General features: G+C 37.9%; 1 protein-coding gene across 1 annotated transcript in view; it reads right to left on the bottom strand.

Annotated features, from left to right (window-relative positions):
• Positions 1-23,656, bottom strand: part of SYT1 (synaptotagmin 1) — a 212,648-nt gene that overhangs the window by 99,291 nt on the left and 89,701 nt on the right. The gene's annotated exons all lie outside the window — the stretch shown is intronic.

The following is a 23,656-nucleotide window of genomic DNA, read 5'->3' as shown; positions in this document are numbered from 1 at the left end:
ATTAAATATTATCTTTATTAATAGACATTCATTTGTGTGTGGGTAGTGCCTACAGGCACTGACTCAGAAAAAATGCCTCACCAGATCAGACACTGCACACAGATGAAATAAAAGGACAATCTTGCCTCAGAGGCTTTTCAGTGAAAGAGCCTAAACCTGTGTGGTGGGCACGTGCCCATCTTGGTCTGACTGCCCACAAGAGCTGTGCCCTTGCCCAACCATCAGCCTACAAGGATGCACCAGACCTGCCCATTGCCTATCTAACCAGTGGCCAAGCTTATGGCTATGGCTGGGCCCTGAAACAAAGGACACAGGAAACAAAGCTCTCTGCCAGGACCCTCAAAAAGAAGTGCCTAAACTGACTGTGCTATCGAGTGCAGTTTCCTCCAGATTAAGACTATATAGTCTTGTCTATTTTTTTGCACAAATGGTTGTATGGCCAGCACTTTCACACTGAACATTCAGTGTGAGATTAAATTCCCTGTCCCTAGTCATCCTGACTGAAAGATCTCACATGGTTCATAATTTTTGTTAATAGGCTGGCTGTAACACCAACATTGGTCCTTAGGTGCTACGGTTGCACGTACAATTAGCATGAGGCACACATGTTCATGGGGATCATCACATTTTTGGTTCAGTGTCCTCTCAAATCTGAATGCAAGTGGGTGCTAAGACTGCAGGTAATCGTGGTCTTGGTGCATGGCCAGCAATGCCTGAGGTGCACCATACACAGGCGAGAGCTCAGAGCATGTATCAGTCATAGAAAGAGGGAGAGCAGGGTGCTGGAGCTGTGACTGAGCTGCTCCACCTCAGGATGCCTCTGCTCACTGCAGTAGAACTTAGCAAGGCTGGTTGCAGTTGTATGTATGCATTTTTCCAAGGGACATCAGATTGTATATCAACAGTACAAATCATGCAGGGGTATGCAGGAAATTCCTGGCAGGCATTCTGCTCAGCTCATGGACATGACACTGGTTCATGAGACTGGGGGCATAATGCTGTGGGCTCTGCTGCACTGGTTCATGGTGTGTGCCTGGCTGATCAGGGCAGCTGGGCCATGTGTTCTGCAGTGTGGTCTGCCAGACTGCCTGGGGTGTGTGCTGAAGGACTCAGTGGTCCCAGGCTGGCACCCCAGGCATTCAAGCTAAAATTTTTTCATGACCTCTATCTATTAAGCAGAGGTACTGCTTGGGATATTTATAGCTGTTTTTCAAATTTCGAGAGAACACGTACCAACAGACCAGCTATCCTAAACCTCATCCCAGTGCTGGGATGGAAAGAAAACCCATTCTCGTGTCACACCTCACCTCTGCCTCAAAAAAGCACCACAAAAGACAAATCCCTTTGCTCCTTCCTTGCCAAGATAAACTTGCCAAGAAAGCACCACTGGTACGAATGCACACAACAGCTTTTGCCACTCTCTGCTCTGTTCCACCAGCACACAGCTATCACCATGATGTGTATAAAAATACGTATTATAAAAATGCAGTTGTGTGGAATCTGCTCGTTATTACACAGTTATACTGCTAATACAGAAAAATGAAATTTAATCTGGTTATTCACAGACTGTATACAACTCAAATCTCTCAGACAAAATGTTTTCACCTGCTATTTAATAAAAAAAGCAGGCTTTGACCTTCCTTTCTCTTTTTATGTACTCATTTTCATTTTAAAAGACTGAAGCAAAGAATCTAAACATGGGTTGGGCCCTTGCCTAGTATTTTGACCTCCTTTATTTTGAAAGAAGCTATCAAGATTGCAAGCTTGTATCAGCAGTGGCCTTTGTCAGAAAAAATCTATTTTCAAGGTATGGTTAAGGTTAATAGCCATGTTGCTTTTCTTTTTCAGAAGCTCATTTAGCAGCACAATTATGATAAGGATGATGATGATTGATTACTAACTTCTGTCTTTTTGCACAAAAAGCACCATTCCTGACTGGATAACCATAAATGCTGTAATGATCATTAACGCTGTTGCAGGAACCACTGCCAAAGTGATAAATAGATTTGGTTTACATTAGCTACCAGTCTAAAAGCATCATTTGACCTCATTAATAAATCTAATAAAATCTGGAATCATGCTCCATAAGACTGTCCTTTTTAGAACAAGAACTCAATGGCTTTTTTTCTGATCTCCATAAATATAAGAGCTGAAATTTTGTACCATCGTAAGGTCTCAATTCTCTCCAAAACACTCAGTGCAAATGCTAGGCATTCAAGTTTGTCTTACTTCTTCAGTCTGGAAGAAACTTCAACTGTTCCTGGGGCGCATTAAAAGATACCTGTACAAGACCAGTGAATCTGCATTCTTGGAAAACTGGTCAGTTTGCTGAAGGAACCAAGGACATATTCATGGATAGTAAATTTCATGTTAGTAAAATTTCATGTTAGTACTCTGAAATTGCCTAGGTATTATATGGCTGACGTATAGGCACAGCATTTTACATTTGTGAAAAGATAAAGATACAGACTGCATTTGATGTCTTAATCCACAGTTCCTACATGCTACAGTTTCTTTTTTTGTTCATCTTTAAGGTACATGTATAACACACTCCTCACTGCTTCTGTACTTCTCACTTTGCCTACCTAGCAACGTCAGAAGTTCATAATTCAGCATACCTGGAATATGTTTTCTTTCATACTGTGCTTTAGCCTTCTGCTAATTAGCCTAAATAATTAGTTTACATGAGCTCTAGTCAGGTCTTATATTCAGCTGGGCCATGAGAGTGTGTTGTAACAGTTACAGCTGTAACTCAAAGTGATAGTTTTAGTTTCACATTCAGATGATGTGGATCTGAAAGAAGACTGGCAAAGACTGTTTTATAGCTCACATATCATCCTGAAGGACAGCACTACATGTTCTTGTATAGTGAGGATTAATAGAGCAAGTATGTACCAATACTTTTTTGGTGGACTTGTCAAGTGAAAACAACCGCTATCAGTATGTCTCTTAAGAGAGAAACTCTCCCTAAAAATCTCACCTACTATTTTCATCACCCTTTTAAAAAAAATTATGTAAAGTAGAGGGTGGAGTATGACTATGCTAAGGACAGCAGAGGAACCATGAAAAAGAAGACTTTTCATCAACCTCTGCATTTTATTTGGTGATTGCTGCTGATTCTAAAATTCAATGATGTTGATAATGGGAACCAGAAATCTGTTATCCCCTCTGATTTTGGCTTATAGTTTGAATTATTTCCTACACAATGCCATGACTTAAGCATGAGTTAGAAGTGCAGTCATAAATTAAAGCTTCTGGCTAGATGAAGGAATTTATTTTAAGTCTCTTCATTTCCTGGAGGAACATTTGAACTATAAGATTAACAAATAAAGTTTATATATATTAAGAGTGGTGAGCTGTGCTACCAGTTTCATATCAGAAGACCCAGCCTTATTTTAGTCCTACCCTCAATCACCCAAAACAAGGACCGTAGGCATCTGTCCTTCAAAGGGATTTTAATTCCCCACTGTTGAGTGGGCAGGTGAACCAGTTTGCTGCTCTGAGACATGTGTTAGGGATTTCTGATGAAAACCCTCCATTTTAAATCCCTGTACCTGGCTTGTTGCTGGACAGCCAGCCTGGGAGGCTTTTCATTGTTCTGAGACCCCATGACTCCCACCCGTGCTGAGTCTGAAGGCCAGCCATGTAATACTAAATGCAGTCTGCCAAGGTTCTCTCAAATGATGCCAGTCATTCTTCCTGGATATGACAGAAATAAATTCCCTCTCTCAGTACCAGACTCCACCTTTGATTATCTGCATTAGGTGTCAGTTTTGCCTAATGCTGCCCAAATGAAAAGCAGACACATTCTGGGCACTTACATCCCTTATGGGATGTAGCTGTACGAGCTCAGCTCACAGAAAGAGCATCCTTTCCTCCATCCTATCGACCCTGACTGTGCTCAGCACAGATTGATCCTACAAGTATATCCAGAACAGACTTTTTGCACTAAGTGAAGCATTCCTGTAAGGGCACATTGAAAACTCAATGCTGAAATGTCACAGCTTCTTCTTGTAACTGGGAAGAGAACAGGAAATGGAACCATATGCCAGGTCTTAAAGTCAATTATTAGACATTCTTGTTTGATTTTGCTGCAGAAAACAGACTCAGGGTCTGACTCTGAAGTTCTATACTAGGCTTGAATCTACAGTCCTCTGGCTGACACCACTCCATGTTCACTGCTTATCTTTGAATTGCTTTCTGAATGATTTGTTAGTTGCATAATCAGAGAATAGTGTTATGTTCCTTTTAAAAACAGGAAGCCAGCAGGCTTAAAGATCACAAAGAATGCCACTAAACCTTGAGAGCAATAAATTTAGCACCAGACCTGTGTACACTCCTCTCCTGAGACAGACATACATTTAATTACAAAATAAATTTTTACTCTAGTAATAGTTTGCTCCAGTATTTACAGCCAACCTTAGAAGCTGCTCTTGATGAACATATTCTCTTACTGCTATTTAAAAGCCACTGCATCCCCTCATTTTCAAGAGTTCATCTCATTTACTAAAATCATTTAATTAAACCCTATTCTTCTTACTGGATTAGTTTCACTGATGCTAATCAGAGACTGAAAAAAATAATCAAATTTCACATTAGAAGCACACAGCAGAGTTCTTGTTACTGTCTCTCTATATGTACATTTTTTAATGGATTTGATGTGACTAATCTCTGGCTTCGCCAGAAGAGAAAAAAAAATTGGAAAGGAATGGCTAGGAAAAACAATCACTCCTGGAATTAAAAGTCAGTCTGCTGAAATCAAGGGCTGTGTTTCTGGTGACTTCTGTCCAGTGAGTTTTCTCTCCCAGGTTTCCAATTCCTCTGGCAAGTATTCTGCCATTAACTAAAGAAGCTCTCTCTTAATAAGAACTTTGCTACAGCTCATCAACCATTCTTTCAAACCTATAGCACCACCAGTAATGAACAATTAATCCTCAGCCTCCTCAGAACTGAGTTAAGCTTGGAACAGAGAGGGAAAAGCAGCAAAAGAAAATGGGTTCTGTGAAGCATGAAGAAATTAAAATAAAAAAGATGATAAAGAAAATAAACATTAATGGTAGATGAGCAATCAATAAAGTCCAAAGCTTGCAAAGATTGCCTTGGAAACCATGTGCTCTAAAGGAATTTAAATAAGTATAAATGGAATCTGAGAAAGATTTATTTAAGAGTGAATTAATTCTTCAGCGTATTTTCCTTTTTTTTCTTTCTTTGCATGATTTTCTCTTAGGCTACTTCATTTTCTGCATATGGTGCCACAGGACAGCAACAGATTTATCTCTAAGCTATATATGTTCTTCCATAGTGATTATTCCAGCAAGCAAAATGTTAACACATTTAAATTAATGCAAATGAGATAGTGGTTTGTTATTGGCTAAAAGTGCTTCAAAAAAGACTAATAGTGATACACAGATGCAACTTTGCATCTGCAGTCTAATTAAAACTAATCTAATTAAACATGGTGCCTCTGCAAATTCATTTGAGCACTACAGAGAACGAACAGAATTCCTTTTATAGTTGGACAGAGCTTCCAAGAGCCAGTGTGTCTGCCATTTCACTTCATTTGGAACTACTTTAATAGCAGGTGAGTAATCAGCAAATCAATTCTCCATGGCTGCTTTGGAACTTCTCACTCAGAGAGGCAGTGATAATGCATCCATAGATACAAGAGCAATGGAGGCCACATGGAGGCAATGTCCTTTCATTATGCAAAACAATACAGCTGGAAAAAAGAAAAAAGCAAAAAGCTTGAAGCTGTAAGTCATCCTTTAGCCTCACTTATTAAGGAAAAATTCTACAAAAAAACTACTTTTGCAAATGAGTTACATTACTGATGTGAGTTGTTCACAGCAAAGTTGGGCATCATCAGAACTTTGTCCTATCTAGCTATTCCTTTTAACTTCCCCCCCCCCACCCCGGCAAATAAACATTCCACAGATATTGTATTCACTAAGAATACTGCTCTCAACTGAAATACCGCCATAAGCTATTGTAGCACTGAGATCTAAAATGGCAACAAGATAATAAAATAACGTCTTCTCCTCTCAAAAAATTCGGTAAGAAATCTCATGTTGGAAAACTGTCTTAAAATGTTTAAACCAGCTATAGTCACAGGAAAGAAGGTCAAAGGAGGACAAATCCCGACGAAGAGAAATTGTCATCACAACAGACTTCTATAAGGTATTCTAGTAGAAAAAAATACTCTGCATTCCCACCTTGAAGAAATAGATAATATTATAGATAATAGAGAACTGTCTTGACCTATTACAACCTAAAGTAACTATGTTTGTTGAAAACCAAAGAGAAAAATGTATGGTGCTTGGCAGGAATCTGAATCCATGTAGAGTAAAGAGGCTGTCCAGATCTTATAGTTTTTCCTCTTTAATCCTTTTTCAAGGCTCACCAGATTACCAAAATGTTAAATATCCATATTAATATCCATAAAATGTTGAATTCCAGTATGTCCTTGCCTTTGTGAGACAGGCATGGTTCTATATTCCTGGGAAAATCTCCATATCAGGCCACACCTTGTGTTACAATAGATTAACGGAATGAGAGTATGCAAAAACTATACTGTGGATATGACACTCTCCTAGAGGTCAGCAAATTGAGTCTTCCAACCATTTTAGATGAAATATTCACTGTGTAAAAAACGAAAACGGGCTTGAGAGTAGAGTTCTGAAGACTTGTCTTTCCTCAGCTGGAACCCTAAGCAGTGACCAGCTTATTTACCCCACGTAAGCCAGAGACCAAGCCACTTCTCCCACAGAACAGTGGTTTTGAGTCCCTGGCTCTCCCATGGAGGATTTATGTGTCACCCTCAGAGAGACAGATAAATAATGCATTCTCCATGCAGTCTAACCTTCAGGCTATAGGCTCTCTCTCTTCTCCATGGGGTGAGATACCTGGGTTTAAACTTGTTTAGGCTAAGATGCAAGTCATGTTCTTCCTCATCTCCTGGCAGTGCCTTAGCAATTATTCCTATTACAAAACAAAACTGGAGACAACATTTGGTATTCCCTTTCTTTCTTCAGCCCCACTGTAGTTCCACAACCTCCAAGAATGAAAATACAACCTCCAAGTAAAAAACAGCAATAGATATGACAAGTAAATCCCATAATGAAAATTGAGTCTGCTGTTTGAAAAAACATACATAGAGTGCTCTGTTAGGAAAAAGAAATAATAAATGATGAAAAGTCTCCAAAATGGCCCATTAAAATAATTTTCTTTGCTGCCTGATAAGTAGAGTTCCAATTTGAGTCCTTCCAGTTATAAGTAGTTACATTAATTTCAGCAAAACTATGCTTAACAATGTTTGTAGGATTATGTCTTGAGGTGAACTTACTAATACACAGGGGAAAAGCATTGCACGTTTGTGACAGCATTCCTTTAACCTAGGAAAGATAAGTATGGTGATTTATAAAATAGGGATACTTTGATAAGTCATAACTAATTTTCAGACTGAAATTGCTAATCAAATAGTAATTTTCATGGTATTTTTCTATATCCCAGCGTGAAATTTACTCCATTTTAGAAGCTTGCATAAGGCATTTTTCACAATACAAAACCTATATTAAGGTGAGGTTTGTGTTGCACAGGCTGTCACAGAGGCCCATGCAACAAAATTAATATTCCCCTCTGTGAATATGTGCACTGAAGGTTAGCAGCACCATGCACTACACTAAAAAGCCTCAGGGCAATAGAGACTTGTAAAATAAAGAGGCTTTTTCCTCCTAAATATGTAACATGAAGAAAAGTTGAAAATAAAGAACGTTTAACTTTGTATGAGGGAAATTTTATTCAGATCTAGACTTTCTTGATGCATTTCATAATATATCTTGATGTATTACACCACTGAGGACACACCTCAAGAACTGTGTTCTTAATTTTGAGTTGCTTCAAGTCAAGTAAGACATTGAGATGCTGGAGAGAAGGGCAACAAGGCTGGTGAAGGGTGTGGAACACCAGTCCAGTGAGCAGCAGCTGAAGGAGCTGGGAATGTTTAGCCTGCAGAAAAGGCTCAGGGGAGACCCAATCACTCTCTACATCGCCCTGAAAGGAGGCTGTAACCAGGCGGGGGTCAGTCTCCTCTCCCATGTTACCAGAATAGGGCAGGAGGGAATGGCCTCAAGCTGAGCCAGGGGAGGTTCAGGACATCCGGAAGAATTTCTTCACTGAAAGGGCTGTCAGCATTGGAAGGGGCTGCCCAGGGAGGTGGTGGAGTCACCACCCCTGAAGTCTTTAAGAAACAATGTGGCACTTAGCGCTATGGTGTAGTTGACAAGATGGAGATTGGTCAAAGGTTGGACCTGATGATCTTGGAGGTCTTTTCCAACCTAAACGATTCTTTGATTTGGTGATTTTATCATGGTATCACACATTGCCTAAGGAAAGGAAAGTGAACTGTCAAATACATTATTATTATAAAATACATTATAAATTTTGTATCTATTTTTATATTTTTAATGTAATTTTATATATTTTGATTTCAGTACAATTTTGAGATTTTGAAGAGTGGCACATACATGTGGCTATAATTACATCACATTAAGGATATTCACTGCATTTACTTTTTTTACTTTACTCTTTTACTTTTCTAATGCATTATTTAGTTTATTAATTCGTCATTATTTATAATTTTTATTTATTATCTTAACTTTTACTCTTGCATTACTTTGATCTCACATTTCTCTTGTGTTCACTCAATGTACAGTATTCATAAGATGACCTGCTTTTATAATATATGAAGGCTTTATCATGGGCTCAGCCACAGTAAATTGTCTTTAAACAAGCACAGAGTTTTAAGCCACTGCAAATATAGAAAGGTAATTTATATATCATAAAAACCATAAAGGCACAAGATACAGCGAGATAGAGATTATTTTTAAAAACAACATAGGACATCTCATGTAAAGTTTCTAACTTCTAGAGTTCAAGTTAACTATATTGGTGAGCACCACACTTAATAAAATTTGAATCTTAACCTTGTGCTGCCTTTTCAATAATTTTAATAACTATGGAATGAAGCAAAATAACATTGTCTTGCCAAAATCATCTCAGAAAGAAATCTGCCAAAATTTGCCTTACTTTCTGATTGCTGACATTGGCACATTACTCTACAATACAGGAAAATTAGGGTCTGTTGGGTGAAATCTCAAAAAGGGTTTCCAGAAACCAGAAGATAACTTCTGTTTATTTTGAGATGACTGTTTCTAATCTGACTTGTCACAAACTCCTGGATCAGCTACGTGATAAGGTGCCTGTCCTCGAGCTGAGAGAAAGGAAGTCCTCATTAATATTACTTTTCAGTGGAGCTTCAGAGCCGAAGTTGTGCCTACATAGAGGAACACTATACTATGGGAGAAGTGCAGTTCGCAGAGGTAAAAAGAGGCTAATAGATTTTATTGTTATGGTGAAAAAAAGTCCTTTATTGAAGATAAAGTTTTGTCTCTGTCACCTGCAATAGGCAGTGCTCTTGGAAGGTAGTATTTTTTTTTTTTGCCGTGACTAGTATTAAACACGTCTCAAATCATAAATAATTTATGCTGGCAGTGTTGTCCCAGGAGAGACCACTAATGTAAGCGAAGCTAGTTATATTTATTCAGGCACATCATGATAGAGGTGACACTTGATGAAAGAATAAATCCTTCCCTGAAGCAAAACTAAATGCCATTTACTTCACTGCCAATGGCTCAGAGACCCAGTATCTCTGCAGTGGTTTCCAAAAACTCAACTACTGAAGAGATCAAAATACCACCCCAAATAAACCTTATTAAATAACTCTCTGGTCATAGTATTTTAACTATGGCAAACATGAAGACTGCATTTTTTTATCAATAACCCTTTTATCCCTTCATGAAAGCAGGCTCTGACAGACATACCCCTCCCAAGTGGCTAGGAGTTATTTAATTGGCCTCACATGCCTTCAAGTTGAGCCAGCTCCTGCCTGGGAACAACCTCCTGTAAGCCAGCACTGCAACCAATTTTCCTCTGGCTTCTCTCTAAACTTGGCAGTGCTGTGATTTATCCTGGCTCATCTCAATTGTTGATCCTTATCTGAGGTCACACATCATTTTTCTGACTGCCACTGACATCACAGGGTCATACACTTTCTGTCTCTCCTTCTGAAAATGTTTCTTGTCCAACTAGTAGCACAACTAGCAGCAGTTGGAAAATCCTTGAGCAGGGATGTGAGATTTCTAGATCATGGTTCAGTGCAGGAACACTCAGCATATTCAAGGAATAAAGAACTACCCCTTACAGGAGGCCTCAGACTCAAGCGAAAAAACAGCTAGTTCTTTCCTTATAACTTCTGTACATTTATTTTTATTTATAATTAGTCCTGAAGCCACTGAAAAATACACATCAGTATTCAGGTTTGCTTAGCTAAAATGTTAGCTGAAAGCTTTCCAGCCCTTCTTAGCAAGCTTTGTATGAAGTAGAGAGGAAAGTAGACAAATATTGGTTTACATTCATTCTTTTTCATCAAAACTCTCCTATGGCAGACAGCCTGGAAAGCAGAGGAGAGACTAGCATTGTCAGGAAGCTTTAAGCCTCTCATCCATACACCAAAAAACCTTTCAGAGGTTTTAACCCTCCTTCTTCCTTCTGTAACTGTATTCTCCACTGAAGTCAGCATGACAAAACTGTGCTTTTTTTCTGGAGAGGAAGGAGGTGTATACGAGAGGAGAAGATGCTGTGTGATGAGGGAACTAGGAGAAAGGAAGGAAAAGAGGCAATAGATGAAAAAGACTGAGAAGAACGGGAGATGTAAGTCAGAAATTGGTTGTCATTTACTTTCAGACCATAGATGTGACCTCTAATACTTACAAGTCATACATCCTGTCAACATGGTCTGCAATAGTAATTTTCAGGGTATCAGACATACTGGTCTGTGGAGGTTGTGAAGACATATACTGACTGTCATTAATGGTCACCTGTCTGGTGGAAGCAAATGCTGCACCTTGGAGAAAGAATCACTGACTATTACTTTTTTTTAGAAAAGGAAATTTTACATTCACCTAGCATCAGGACAGGATCAGAGATATTCTACAGCTCTCAGTCCTCTACTACCAAAACATCAGTACAAACTCTTTATTTTCTTTGCCTCATAAAATATTGTGGGAAAGCAGGGAATATCAGCATTGCTTTGCTGTATCAGGAGTTCTCACTGACACTTCAGTCTGCTACTGGCCCCCAACTCGCATGATGACAATGCTGTATGAGTAACAAACTTATGTAGTAAAATATCCTGACAATTTTGGTCTATTAAGTTATGTCTGGGAAGTGAATGGTAAGGCCACACCCCAACAATATTTATTTATTTTTGTCCTATGAAGAAAGCTTGTCTTCACCTCTTACAAAAACCAAACCAAAGTAAGATCAACTTTGAAACAGAGAGGCATTGAAGCATCTGCCAATCTATGAAAAGTGATCCATCTTAGTATATAGGATGGATACAAAGTATGCTCTAAGCACTTTAATTCCCCTGATAGCAAGGGGAAGACTACTCAAGTTTGCCCAAACAGAGGCACTATCAGCAGCATTGGAGGCAATCCTGTAATTTTGTCTGCAAGGACCAAAGCACTGCTGGGGTCCAGTCAGTGAAAAAATCTTGACCCCTGTAACAGTCTGATGCTGACTTTGAAATGCTTCTTTGAAATGAGTACCACTCAATGCTGAAAGGAGGGAGGAATTAGGGAAGCATCACACGCACTCCCTGCTCATTGCTACAGCACTCTAGTACATCCACCAAAGAACTGAACTGAGCAACTGAACTCTCATGGATGACCTAAACGCAGAAGGAAGCTAAACAACATCATCTGCCAGTATCCTGGATCCCTCTCAGGCACAGAAAGTGGCACCATGGTGGCCTGCTTCCCCCTGAGCCAGTAATGCTGGGGAACAGCAGTGGTGACATACTGATGCAAGGGCTGCTGTACTTTGGGGGAAACATAAAACCAACATCCTCAGCTTTTTTGGTGATGAGAGATCCCCTGGGATTTTCCCTAAAAGATTGTAATGCCTTACAGCCCCATCCAACTCTCATTAAACGAAATAGAAACAACCTCAATCACATCTGTGGAAATTGGATGTTTGCTGGGTTGGCTCAAGTCCCAAGTGAGGTAATTACATTCTTCCAACGGCTTCCATTGGAAAATTTCTGTGTATGTGTCCCCTTCCCAAATGATCTCAAAGTAGCACTCTACTGATCATTTAAACTAAACAACTGTCCTAAATGCTCTTTTTTTGACAACAATCATGAAAATGTGTGTTGTGATAACAGACCGTGTGAAAAGTGGGTACGACTCTCAGCAAGCAGGCCACTAAAATCAAATGGAAGGTAAAAGAATTACACTGGTATTTATGAAGGTCTGAAAAAAAATTTGCTTCTACCACTATGTGTGTGTGACACATCTCTAAAATTACATTACTTGTAGAGTTACAAATTTTTAATAAAATAAGTATTTTATACTAAAATAACCACAGCAAAAGTAAAATTAATTTACATTAAAGTAAGAATCAGTGTAGCAGTTCATCAGGTAAATTATAGGACACATTAGAAATGTTATTTACAATTTTGATCCTCCAAACCACTTGTGTGTGACAAATTAAATTTGATGCACCACTCAGGAGCTTAAAGGTTAGTACACATTTAAATATTTTACCAGACTAAACCTTTTGAGATTCTAAAACCTGCTGTGTAACATTTCAATACCTGGACCCAGCCTGCATACCTATGCTACTCTTACTGGTTGGCTCTATCAAGTAAGAATGCAATCCTACTGTCTTTTAAGTTATTTACAAGAAAGATGCAGGTCAGTAAAGAAAAAAGACTTGAAACAAGAAAAAATTTGTTCACCAATTTGCAGTTGTGCTGCACTGCAAGGTTCAGCTAGCATTTCTATGCCTTTAGGGATTTGGTATCACAAATTATTTTATGTAATGGGGACACAATTTAGGAGTTTGGTTGGTTGTTTTTAAAGAGGATATATTTTCTAACAGGATATATTTTTCTAACAGGAATTACTGGGATAAATATTTGGTTCAACAGAATAAAATGCTTCTTGTCATTATCAGTACAAAATCATCGACAGTTTTCTGAGAAGTTGTAGTGGTGTTGGATAGATCTGTGCATTCTGAAGAATCGAAGCCCAGCTGTCAGTAGGTTCCTAACAAAAATGAGCTGTTGAAAATCAAGGATGTTGCACAGTTTAAACACTTCATGCATTAATCGAACAGAAAAGAGATTGTTGCAATTAGTTTCTCTTTTCCATTTTCTCTCTTCCTATACATATTCCTCTTGCATGTCTATATTTATACCAAGAAGAGCATTGTTCAGGAATATTTATGCAGTATGCAGTCACTGTTAAATAAAATAAATGCATGGCTGTTTCAGAATAGTCAGGTCAATGTTGACATTCCTTCATGCTGTGTTATCACTATTCCTTGAGTTCAGGGAGTACCTATTGTCCATCGGTCCTCTCCACCCATCATACCATTTCCCACTGTCCTGACCACCTCATTGTCCTAAGACCTAAAACTCATCAGTAAATATTTCATGAGGCAAACAAATTTAGAAACTGATATTCTGGAATAGCTTCCAATAAAGTGATTACTATCATTGACTTGTAATCTAAAATGCTACGCTAGGCTGAAATTTAGGAGTAGTAAGCTTGCCTTATCTTTGTCTGTCCTTCTTCCCTTGCTCAAGTAAATTTGTACCCATGGCATATAATGAATAAACAGCCAAACAAACAAACAACTGACTCAAGGATTGAGATCTGAAATGCCATATTCCAGCTTAAAGCACATGTTTGATAAAAACTGAGTCCTCAGGTCTTAGGAAACATGACAAAAATAGCTATTTTGGGAGGAAACATGAGTTTGATACCTAAAGAACAAACAAGACTGAATGCTGGGTTAGCAAGTATTTTGCTTGTGATGATTTTTTCATGTGAGTTCTGGCTAGGAGAAAAGTGTTAATAAATACATAAATGAAACAACACGGAAGTAAAATAGAAAAGCCATTGAAATCTGGTAAGGAAGAAAGGACCAAAAAAGTAAGTATAAGAAAGGTGTAAAAATTATTGAACATTGTTAATTTGCTAACTATGTGAAGAATGTATTTCCTCTCTAAAAACTGTTTCCAGAAAAAAAAACCAAACAAACAAAAAACCACTCCCAAACGCTCCCTCCGCCCCCCCCAAGAAAAAAAATCCAAAAAACCAAAACCAAAACAAAACAAAAATCCCTAGTTTTGGAGGTTCCCTCCCCATTGAGGTACAGCTAAATGGATTATAGTCCTGACACAGGTCTAGGAGAAAGAAAGCTTGCGTGGAAACAACTCCAAACCCACTGGCAGCTCACCAGTTTTCACATACTCCTCCCTTCTCCCTTCCTCTTCAAGGAGCTGACACCCCTACTCCCCTGGGTCAAATAGATGGTCCGTGTGGCTGCTTCAGATTGACAATAAAGGAGCTGCCAGCCAAGAATCAGGAGTATCACTCAGGCTGCAGCCTACAATACCTTAGCCTCAGGTCCTCCTGAGACTAAAGGAAATCAAGGGATGAAGCTGGAAAACTTGGATCTACCTTTCCTATAAGAACAGCTAAAAAAGAAACGTGGGATTCATGTTGCCATATTCTGCAACCCTGTGTGAAACACTTGTTTAAGCATGAGGAGCCTTAAATACCCAGTGTTATTTGCTCATTTTGTCCAAAGACATTTCACAGCAAAATGCATATGCTGTCCTTCAGCCAGGCCTCTAGTCCAGTGAGCTCTCTTATTCTTCATCAGACTGTACATTGGTAGAAGAGATTGAAACAATCACTCTCCAAATGAGAGAAATCAGGTCTCCAAGCCCAGAGAAAGTGTAAGGCAAGAATCTCTGTGTTAAAAGGGTTTAACCTAGAGGCCTTCCAAGATATCTAAGTATGTGGGATCAGTACCACTGTATATACCAGTTTTTCCTTCTAGATGAACCTGGGCCACCTATTTCTATGTCAATCTGAAGAGGATCAACCCATTTAACTCAGATCTGTAAATTCAACTTCTAGAGCGTGATTCTTAAAAACTAAGTGTAGAAAGCCTAATAATTTCTGGAGCTCCTTTTTAAGATGTGGGTTGAAATGCCTTTCCCATTTGAAATTATAAACTTCATCTTTCATTTTGGTGGCTTTCACTGTAATAGGAAAACAGTGCCAGCTATAGTACTGAAACATGCCCCCAGATGATATAGGGGCTGCAAGCAAATTAGGGAGCTCTCGCTGAAGTTGGTAATTAAGAGTAGATTCAAATTCTGAAATCTGCACAGGAGTAGGCAGATGGCTTGTTCAGCTGCCAGCTGGAACTCAGCCTTCATGAGGCAGTCATTCAAGTTCAGCATTACATCTTTCTATGGAGTCAGAGCAAAATCTTCCCATACCAAGATTCTTCTGAATATTTGAGGCCACTTCCACAGGTCACTCTTGCAAAGTGGCTGCATGTTCTGGAAGCAGTAGTAATGTTCTGATCTAGAACCATTCAAGAGCTTGCCTGACATAAAAGCCAAGACTAAGAAAGATAAAATGAATGTATGAAAGGATGCTGTGTACCTACGGTATTCCTGAGAGCTCCACTTGGTGGTCAGCGCCTTAGTTTTTCACCCACCTTGGCATATGGCACTGATGACCAGGTACAGTAATTAATGTATCAGTATTCTTGTGTCTTTCAAAAAATGTTAAACACTTAAAAAACATATTAACCAAAGGAGGGTTATTACATATTTATAATAGCTCAGACAAGGCTTTAGTTTGGACAATTCTCAGCAGGAAACACTCCCAGTTCTGAGCAGAATAGTTAACAATAACAACAAAGAATGGCACTCTGTTCTTCAGCTGTGCCAACTTACAACAATTTCTCAGAATAACAGCGGCGAGAGAATATTTTCTAGCTTGCCACAGTGCCTAAGCACAAGTAGCTGAGGCAAGGGTGGAATATAAATCTTAACAGCAATTCTCATATTTTCACTGTGCATTTAAACTATACTTTTTTAAAAGAAAAACCACTAACCACAGTCATAGGTGCCTTTTATCTCTTATGCTGTACATTGCTGAGAATCAATCTTTAAATGTATTCTCAGTTTTAATTTCAGAACAATTGTTCCATGAACTCTTATTTTTAAAGCAAGATTAGAAACAATTATAACTGATAATGTGTGATTCTGTAGGCACTTTATATGCAGGTAAGTTTGAAAAAGGCTAACAAAGATTGTGTTTCTTTTATGCACGCAAACACAATTTTAGTGCACCTTCTCTCACACAAAGTAATGAAATTTTAAGATATATTCCCAGAACTGGAAGTAAAGCAGCAACCATGTTCAGTTTTCTGCTGGTAAATTGAATTCTCTACTCAACTTATAAGGTACTGGCACAACTTGACATATCTATAGGGCAATAAAATACCTACCAGAGTAATTGTAACATATAAAATAATAATCACAGTGATGCGCTAGAGGAGACCCCTGGGGGTAGTCTGACACCTCTTGTTAAAACACCATCACCAAACCAAAGGCAGGTGCTCACCCCTGTTTCTGCTACAGATGAATTTCATCCCCTTGGCTTTAAAAGGTAATCTGAATGTGTTTTTTTGTTGTCTTATATTTTGCTGAAATGTTTTCAGCATCACGTGTTTTATAGGAGAACTTGCTTCTCCTTCTCTGTCTTTCAGACTATACAACTCAAAACAAATGGCTGTTTCTGAAAAGGGTGTTACAGACACATGCAATCAATAATGTATAATTCTGTTTGACATTGAGGTTACCTTCCCAGTGTGCTACTGGCTTAGAGACAGCATTTCCTTTTGATGGGACAGTGCATTTTCAAGGCAATGCAGAGGAGGACATGGGTTTAGTCTAAGACAGGTTCTCTCTGTGCTGGGGATGGAGAGTGCTGCAGCTGCTGCTCTGGTTCAAGCAGCAGGAGTCTGCTCTTCTGATTTCTGCTTTCCTCCTTGGCTTGTCCAAGGAGCCAAAGTAATGGCCAGTGTAGGAACAGGGAACTCCTTCGGACATTGGTGTGTCAGATGAATGGGTTGAGTTTGCTTTGATTGGAGGAGATTATTTCCCTGCCCACAGCTGGGACGTTGCAACTACATGATCTTTAAGGTCCCTCCCAACCAAAACCATTCAATGATTTTATGTAACCTCCTGGCAAGCATGTGTGCTTGCCAGTGCTTGATCCAGCTACAGTCTGCAGCAGCAGCACTTCTAGGTCATGCTCGAGCAGCTTGTACTTCTAACAGCCTGAGGTTCCTCGCTCAGCTTGGTATGAGGATCAAACTGGCAGCTGTCATGAACCCTAAAGTTTAAGGAGACGACATGTTAAGGGGAGCCCATCAGAAGGCATATGAAAATAACTCATGGATTGTAAACTGTAATAATGTAAAAAAATAAATAAATTCTACATGGCAGTATCAATCATTAAAATATTGATGGAGTATAATGCAGTGGGATCTCAGACCACATGCTATTCCTTCCAGACAAGGATTTTCATCTGCTTCATGAGTTTTTACTTCCATTCTTCCATCCCTCAGCATCTATTTATACATTTGGGATTTAAAACTGTATTTTCAGGATTCCTCATTTAAAGCAAACAAAATATGCTGGACCCCTAAAAATAATCACAGCATTTTCATATCATGAGTTTATAAAATAACAAGAGTTGAACTGTTTTTCTCATGATATTTGTGTCTTCTGGATGTGTGTGGGCAGTATTTTCAAGCTTTTCCCTATCAGCAGGAGATCTAGAAATTTTATTTAACATTAAAAAAAAGAAATTAAGTTTTCATCTACACTCTGGGACTGGGGCATTCAGGGAAAAAACAAAGCAATCTGATATTTGCATTTATATTGCTATATTTAGAAATAATGGAGTTTTTTCCCACATCTAATATTGTACTGTAATAGCTCTGTCTTATACTTCTGTGTTCCAAAATAAATCCTTATTTCTGATTTTCCCTGTCTCTTCTGCAGTGTAAAGCTGTATGTATTTGCTTGGCATGAGTAGCTGTGAATGATTTTATGAGAGGAAGGGAGAGAAGAAAACTTGAATTCATGCCGTCCCACTTCCTCCAGCACTGCTCTTCAAACTTCCCTGAACATCAAGAAACTTCTTTATCTTCTCCAAATCTCTCATAGAGACATTCTTTGTCAAGATACCGAAATGGAGTTTGCCAGTGCCTGACTGTTCCTAAGCTGAGAACTCTGCTTATTGTTTAGCTAAATCCATGTGCACACACATATAAACATATGTATACATAGTCCTCACTCCTGCAGGCAGTCAGCTACTACTCAGGATGATCTCTGAAGCAGAAACCCAACTCTTTTCTGGCTAATCTATTAGGCAATGACTAACACTGGCAGGTACTGTGAAAATATAAATCAGAGCTATTGCTGATTTTATGGTATGCATATACTATTAATCCAGCTTCTAAACTGAAAGCATTCTATTATCAGCATTTTGTATCTTTTTTAACTTAGAAAATAATGTGCCATCTCTTCCTCATACCAGTGACACCTCTGCTCTGGGAACCATTAGGAGAAGCCTAATGAATTTATTTTCATCAAATGATTAAGCTGTAAGTTTATAAAAATTAAGTTTCAGAAAGACCCCATGAACAAAATTCTCAATCTTCTAATAATAGACATAATCTGGTAAAAACTCTTCAATAATCTTGATGCCACATACGAATGAAAAATTAAGAAATTAACTTTACTGTCATTTGTAGAGGGCAATAAACACTCTAAATACACCTCAGCTGGTCAATCAAGAAAGGCAGAAGGGAAAAATAGCAGAGACCAGCAAGGAGAAAGAAATATGAGATGTGTCTAAGATGACTGCTGAATTGCTGAAATTTGACTTAAATGGCTAAATATATAAATCCAGGATTTATTTATTTGTTTATTTGGTAAATTACCCAAATACAGCTTGGTAGTCAGCTTATTAAGATATTATCTGGAATTGAACCAGACCTGAGTCTTACAGTTATTTTTACATTTTTTGTTGCAGTTCTCTCTACAGCCTCCAGTCCCATCTTGTTTTGACAGTTATTCACTAGTCCAAGGAGAGGGAAATAAAACTTTCTCTGCAAACAGAATGTGAGAGAAGTCTGCACAGAGCATCAGGTTTTATCCGTTTTATCCTGAACTATCACAGAGATTTGAGCTTCTGGTTTTGCGGGATTAGCAGTCAGTTGAACAAGATGAATCGAATTCAGGGCTTTTGAGCACCAGCTACTGAGGCCAAATGGAGTGGCAAGCCAGCCAAACATTTCAGAATAGGGTTTGTATAGAAATGTAACTTTTTATATAATTACAATGTAAGAGAGCAACGAGCATTGGAAATATGCAGTATCTTTCTATTATAGAGGTAATGACACTATCCTGGATTCAATGCAATCAGCTATTATAGCTGCTCTAGATTTTACCACGAGCATTAACAGCACATCATTATTCAATCAGATGCATGCTGTAATTTTATTGGATTTTTGCTGTCTTGTTTACTGGCAGAATGAGGTCTCCTGTTCATACAGGAATGTGCCATTAGAAAACATATCAACAACACTTTGATTTTAAAATTATTAAGTAAACTAATGGTAATTTATGTCAATTTTTTATTTGTGTATGGCTAGTATCAGTATCTTGACATTTAAAGTCTCCACCCAAAAGCTGTTGCTGCCATTACCACAGTCTTCTTACATCACACTTACTGTAAATGTATGGCAGAGATTTTCCTAGCCTGTAGACAAAGATCCAGATGTAAGAGCACTGAGAAGGAAGAAGGAAAGAACTGACAGATCTTATAAAATCTTTTAATGAATTTTGTTTTCAGAACATTAGGTGCTGTCTTATCTGCTCTGTTTCCCCCCTTTTTTCACTTGCTGGATTTACTGTATGTAAAATGCAAAATGTAAAAGCAGAGATGGTGCCTTTTTTCACCTTCTGGTAAACAGATTAAAAATTCTGCAGATTAAAGATAAATAGGGATTGAAAGTATAAGAGCCAATTAAGTTAGAGTGACATTTATGCACAGTTCAGTTCTGGAAAAACAACTGTACGGTGATTATGCAAATCAGCCACTCACAACCAAAATGCAGGGATTTACGTAACGGAGAAAAAAATTCTTCACAGTTATGCCTCAGTAACTTACTGGGTTCTTGCACTTTAATTGTATGACTCATTGTAATGAAATTATCCCACTTGCTTTATCCAGAGTGAAATGTATGTTAGGACATTGCCATTCTGAATGATGTGTGTGCTTGTGGAAGCCTACGTTCTTCTGTCACAAAATGTGGTGTATGCTCTATTTTAAAGAGATACAAATCAAGAAAAAACCTCCAGATTTTCTGCTTGTACCAATGAAAACTATAACTTGGTTTACATTCTGCAGCACTGTTCTTGAAATAAATGCATACTGATACAAATAGGTCCTTTCTTTTTCTTGGAACTTTTATTTCCTCGTTCTATTAAATTAATATTTTTTTTTTTAATAAGACTTGTCTTGTGCATACATCACAGAAGAAAATACCAGTATAATTTAAATTGCATTAATTTAAATTGAATTTTATCTTGTAGTTTTGCAAAGCAAACTTTTAATGGGAATTCTGGTATCTTCAGTTAGCTGGCACATTTAGGCTATTTAACTTCTGACATCTGTGTGTTCTACAAAACTTAGTACTCAAAAAAATGAATTTTCTATTTTAAGCCACATGGAAGGAACAGTATTTATTCAGCTGGATGTACCTTTATTTTTGTTATCATGTATTCCATGATTAGAATTTTGTAATTTCTTTTAGGCGTGACTGGATACTATATAATTTCTAAGATAAAACAGAAAGAGAAGACTACATAAATTAGGCCCTACTACGGCTTGGCCTTTTTAGCACTCAAACCACGTTGATTGGAAGTGAGCTTTTTCACAAACTTTATCCCATTATATATATATCCACTCCATCATGACAGCTTATTTTCCATCTGCAGACATCATAAGCAGAGGCAGCTAAAACATTTAATTATTTATCTCACATATAAACAACAGAGCACTGAAAAAAGGTCCTCTCATAATAAACACTGAGATTTTAAAGTCTTTCCTGTCATGTGAGGATGAACACGAGACCTTTGGTAGTAAAAATTATAAAGCAAGTGAAGTAAAAAAGAGGCTTGTCCCTCATTTGAACTGATTAGAGAACTTGCTGACTATGACATTCCACTGCCAAATTTTAAGACTTAAATCAGGTTCTCAGTTTGAATCTACCAGAGGAAAAACGTGGTCCATGGTCTTGGGAGTGGCCTTAGACTTCCAAGCATCTCTGCTGTCCCCAATGGGGCCCATGCACCATATTTCTTCTCTCACACACCAAGAAATTCCCAAAAAAGCAGTATACAAGCAATTTGGTTTGTACTAATTTACATTCTGATCTAAGAAAGATTAAAAAAAAATAAAATTTGCAGCCAGCTGTAAGAGGTAAGTCCTGAAAACTTTTCTAGCACAATTACGTTTTTTTGGTAATAGGCTGAAAACACCACATTGACAACTTACCACTGGCATGAACTGAACCACTCATGAGAAAATGGTATAATCTTCCAACAGGGAAATGAGGTCTCCTCTGCCCTCCCATCCCCAATATTTTTTAGATAGCCTAATTAAACTTACTTGTTTTGTGTTTATGTTAGTTTATAAATGAAAAATACATACAGACGTGTGTAGTGCGATCCCCTCTTGTAGGATTTATTATTGAGGAAAATGGGCAAAATAAAGTTATTTGGAATATAAAATGTTCAAATATGTCAATGGCACTAATTCATATTTAGTATTTCAAAACTGTCCCCACACAAGTCCCTTGCCCCTCTGCAGTACAATGAACATTCAGCTTTCTTCTTGAAATGGCAACCCCCCCAGTGTAGCAGAAAGTAACACTACATAGCCCCAGCATTTGACAGAGACCCTGGGAAGATCCAATCACATTTGCAGCCTCTATAGTAAGGGCAGACAATTGGCATGGGATTTATGACTATCTTATGTTCATTTCTCCAGGACAACAGTACTGCATGATCTTGGATAAGAGACCAGATTTCTAAGATGGTGGCAATATATTCTGGTGTCACTATCAGAATAAGGTACCTTATTTTATAAATAACATGATGTATTTCATAAGAAATACAATTTGTCTTATGATCTAATATACTTCTCTAAGTAAGCACTTTCATTATGTAACAGTAGGGGCTTTTTTTCTTTCAAGAAGAGATAACAGAAGTTTTAGTCACTTCAACTTGAAAAGACTCTCCAGATTGGACTTTCCACTTGTTTTTGTTGTGGTTTTAAAAAAGTATGCAGCAGGGCATTCCAAGTTTCTCTCTATCTACAAACCTTTTCCTACACCTACCAGTTACAGAGTTCCTCATACTGGGAGCCATTCATGCCTTTGTGAAGTTAAAATCAAAGTTTAAAAATAAGAGGCTATTTACATAAAAGTCTCATCTACATTATCTACATAGCATGGTGAGACAAAAAATTACAAGACAAATGTTTCAAATTCTGACTGTTTTTCCTTCAATGTCTTATCTTTTAATTTTTCCTCTTTTTTCTTTTTATTCCTGTATTTTTGTTCTTTAATTTTGTTTTCCCATGACATCATCAGACAATTTCATTTCAGTATGGTCTGCACTGGACTGCAAAGATCACCAAAATAATGGCACACACACTTCTTACTGCTGTAACACCTTAATTCTTGGCAAATGGGAATTTTGAGTGACAGAGCAAAGCTGTTTGCTACCAATTTTTCAAAAACTGCATCTGCCACACTGCCAAGATTCATTTAGATATAGAAAAAATAGATTAATATTATAATTTTTTATCTGACTTTATCAGTCACAGACCATTTCTTTACACAAAGGATAGCCTTCTAAAAATAAAATCTCTTACATATGTTAAAATACTTCCTTGGAAATATTTTACATTTACTTTTCCTTGTAAAGAAGAAGTTATTACAGATTGAATTACTTTCTAATGCTTGCTACTAAAACACACACACACAGCCTTCACCTTCTTGTCTATAGAAGTGCCAAATGATCTGCTGGTAGCGTTAGGTAATTTTTCTGTCAGTAACAAAAAGGATTTTTTCTGTATTATACGAAATGCCAGTGACAATATTGAATTAGTCCTATATTTGATACCAGTGTATGCACAGTAGAACATATCAGACAGACTCAAGAACCCCAGTATTATCATAAACAACAGCACAAAGATAATGCTTGTATTTTTTTTTAAATGTGAATAAATTGAGGCCTCAACTTTAAGTGAGTACTTTCTAGCACCAAAGACCAAAAGAGAACTTTACTTCTGTTAACTTCACAGAAATATACATTTATACTTTTATGTTTTCGGCACAGGTACATGAACTTGTGCAAACAGCATTCAGTGGCTGATCTACTAGAATAACTAGTGGGAAAAGCACAGTTATCTCCATACATTACAGATGCATTACCGATTTTCTTGTTAAAACTCGATTTTCACATTTCTTTCAACATTTTCTAATCCCCAGAGATCCAAAGTTTCCTTGGTTTCTCAGTATGTATGAGTTCTGGCCAAATACTGCTTTAAGGCAATATGGCAACCCACAT

This window comes from Pyrgilauda ruficollis, unplaced genomic scaffold (assembly GCF_017590135.1).
Source record: "Pyrgilauda ruficollis isolate IOZ18807 unplaced genomic scaffold, ASM1759013v1 scaffold19, whole genome shotgun sequence".
Classification (NCBI taxonomy): Eukaryota; Metazoa; Chordata; class Aves; order Passeriformes; family Passeridae; genus Pyrgilauda; species Pyrgilauda ruficollis.
Note: the sequence above shows the minus strand (reverse complement) of the source record. Positions and strands in the feature narration are given on the sequence as shown.